The 2,443-nt window shown below is 41.3% G+C and overlaps 1 non-coding gene across 1 annotated transcript; it reads right to left on the bottom strand.

Moving 5' to 3' along the window:
- Positions 1-563: 563 nt before the first annotated feature.
- Positions 564-671, bottom strand: LOC148566128 (small nucleolar RNA R71). Its single transcript, XR_015884601.1, has one exon. It is a non-coding gene; the product is annotated as a small nucleolar RNA R71 (small nucleolar RNA).
- Between the last annotated feature and the right edge of the window lie 1,772 nt (positions 672-2,443).

The raw sequence follows: 2,443 nt of genomic DNA, 5'->3' as shown, positions 1-2,443 counted from the left end.
TCTTTTCTTGTTCTCTTCTCTTTCTTATGAGCAGGAACAAGGAAAAAGGCATTCTTGTTGAAGCTGATCCAGAACCTGAAAGGACTCTGAAGAAGAAACTAAGAGAAGCTAAATTATAACAATCCAGAGACAACCTTATTGAAAATTTCGAACAAGTAAAGGAGATGGCAGCCGAACCCAACAACAATAATGCAAGGAGAATGCTTGGTGACTTTACTGCACCTAATTCCAATTTACATGGAAGAAGCATCTCCATTTCTGCCATTGGAGCAAACAATTTTGAGCTGAAACCTCAGCTAGTTTCTCTGATGCAGCAGAACTGCAAGTTTCATGGACTTCCATCTGAAGATCCTTTTCAATTCTTAACTGAATTCTTGCAGATCTGTGATACTGTTAAGACTAATGGAGTAGATCCTGAAGTCTACAGGCTCATGCTTTTCCCTTTTGCTGTAAGAGACAGAGCTAGAGTGTGGTTGGACTCTCAACCCAAAGACAGCCTGAACTCTTGGGATAAGCTGGTCATGGCTTTCTTAGCCAAGTTCTTTCCTCCTCAAAAGCTGAGCAAGCTTAGAGTGGATGTTCAAATCTTCAGACAGAAAGAAGGTGAATCCCTCTATGAAGCTTGGGAAAGATACAAGCAGCTGACCAAAAAGTGTCCTTCTGACATGCTTTCAGAATGGACCATCCTGGATATATTCTATGATGGTTTATCTGAGCTATCAAAGATGTCATTGGATACTTCTGCAGGTGGATCCATTCACCTAAAGAAAATGCCTGCAGAAGCTCAAGAACTCATTGACATGGTTGCTAATAACCAGTTCATGTACACCTCTGAAAGGAATCATGTGAATAATGGGACGCCCATGAAGAAGGGAGTTCTTGAAATTGATACTCTAAATGCCATATTGGCTCAGAATAAAATATTGACTCAGCAAGTCAATATTATTTCTCAGAGTCTGAATGGAATGCAAGCTGCATCTAACAGTACTCAAGAGGCATCTTCTGAAGAAGAAGCTTATGATCCTGAAAACCCTGCAATAGCAGAGGTAAATTATATGGGTGAACCTTATGGAAACACCTATAATCCATCATGGAGAAATCATCCAAATCTCTCATGGAAGGATCAACAAAAGCCTCAACAAGGCTTTAATAATGGTGGAAGAAATAGGTTTAACAATAGTAAACTTTTTCCATCATCCACTCAGCAACAGATAGAGAATTCTGGACAAAATACCTCTAATTTAGCAAACTTAGTCTCTGATCTGTCCAAGGCCACTATAAGCTTCATGAATGAAACAAGGTCTTCCATTAGAAATTTGGAAGCACAAGTGGGACAGCTGAGTAAAAGGATCACTGAAATCCCTCCTAGTACTCTCCCAAGCAATACAGAAGAGAATCCAAAAGGAGAGTTCAAGGCCATTGAATTAATTACCATGGCCGAACCTGTCAGGGAGGTTAAGGACGTGAATCCCAGTGAGGAAGACCTCTTGGGACGTCCAGTGATCAATAAGGAGTTTCCCTCTGAGGAACCAAAGGAATCTGAGACTCATCTAGAGACCATAGAGATTCCATTGAACCTCCTTATGCCATTCATGAGCTCTGATGAGTATTCCTCTTCTGAAGAAAATGAAGATGTTACTGAAGAGCAAGCTGCCAAGTTTCTTGGTTCAATTATGAAGCTGAATACCAAATTATTTGGCATTGAAACTTGGGAAGATGAACCTCCCTTGTTCACCAATGAACTAAGTGATCTGGATCAACTGACATTGCCTCAGAAGAAACAGGATCCTGGAAAGTTCTTAATACCTTGTACCATAGGCACCATGATCTTTAAGGCTCTGTGTGACCTTGGTTCAGGAATAAACCTCATGCCCCTCTTTGTAATAGAGAAACTGGGAATCTTTAGGATGCAAGCCACTAAAATCTCATTAGAGATGGCAGACAACTCAAGAAAACAGGCTTATGGACAAGTAGAGGACGGGTTAGTAAATGTTAAAGGCCTTTACATCCCTGCTGATTTCATAGTCCTAGATACTGGGAAGGATGAGGATGAATTCATCATCCGTGGAAGACCCTTCCTAGCCACAGCAAGAGCTGTGATTGATGTGGACAGAGGAGAATTGATCCTTCAAATAAATGAGGACAACCTTGTGTTTACAACTCAAGGATCTCTCTCTGCATCCATGGAGAGGAAGCATAAAAAGCTTCTCTCAAAGCAGAGTCAAACAAAGCCCCCACAGTCAAACTCTAAGTTTGGTGTTGGGAGGCCACAACCAGACTCTAAGTTTGGTGTCAAACCCCCATATCCAAACTCTAAGTTTGGTGTTGGGAGGTCTCAACAAAGCTCTGCACATCTGTGAGGCTCCATGAGAGCCCACTGTCAAGCTATTGACATTAAAGAAGCGCTTGTTGGGAGGCAACCCAATGTTTATTTATCTAATTT

The sequence above is a fragment of the Arachis ipaensis genome, chromosome B5 (genome assembly GCF_059453495.1).
Source record: "Arachis ipaensis isolate K30076 ecotype BB chromosome B5, ASM5945349v1, whole genome shotgun sequence".
Classification (NCBI taxonomy): Eukaryota; Viridiplantae; Streptophyta; class Magnoliopsida; order Fabales; family Fabaceae; genus Arachis; species Arachis ipaensis.
The sequence above is the reverse complement of the archived record's forward strand: the minus strand, read 5'-3'. Positions and strand labels throughout refer to the sequence as shown.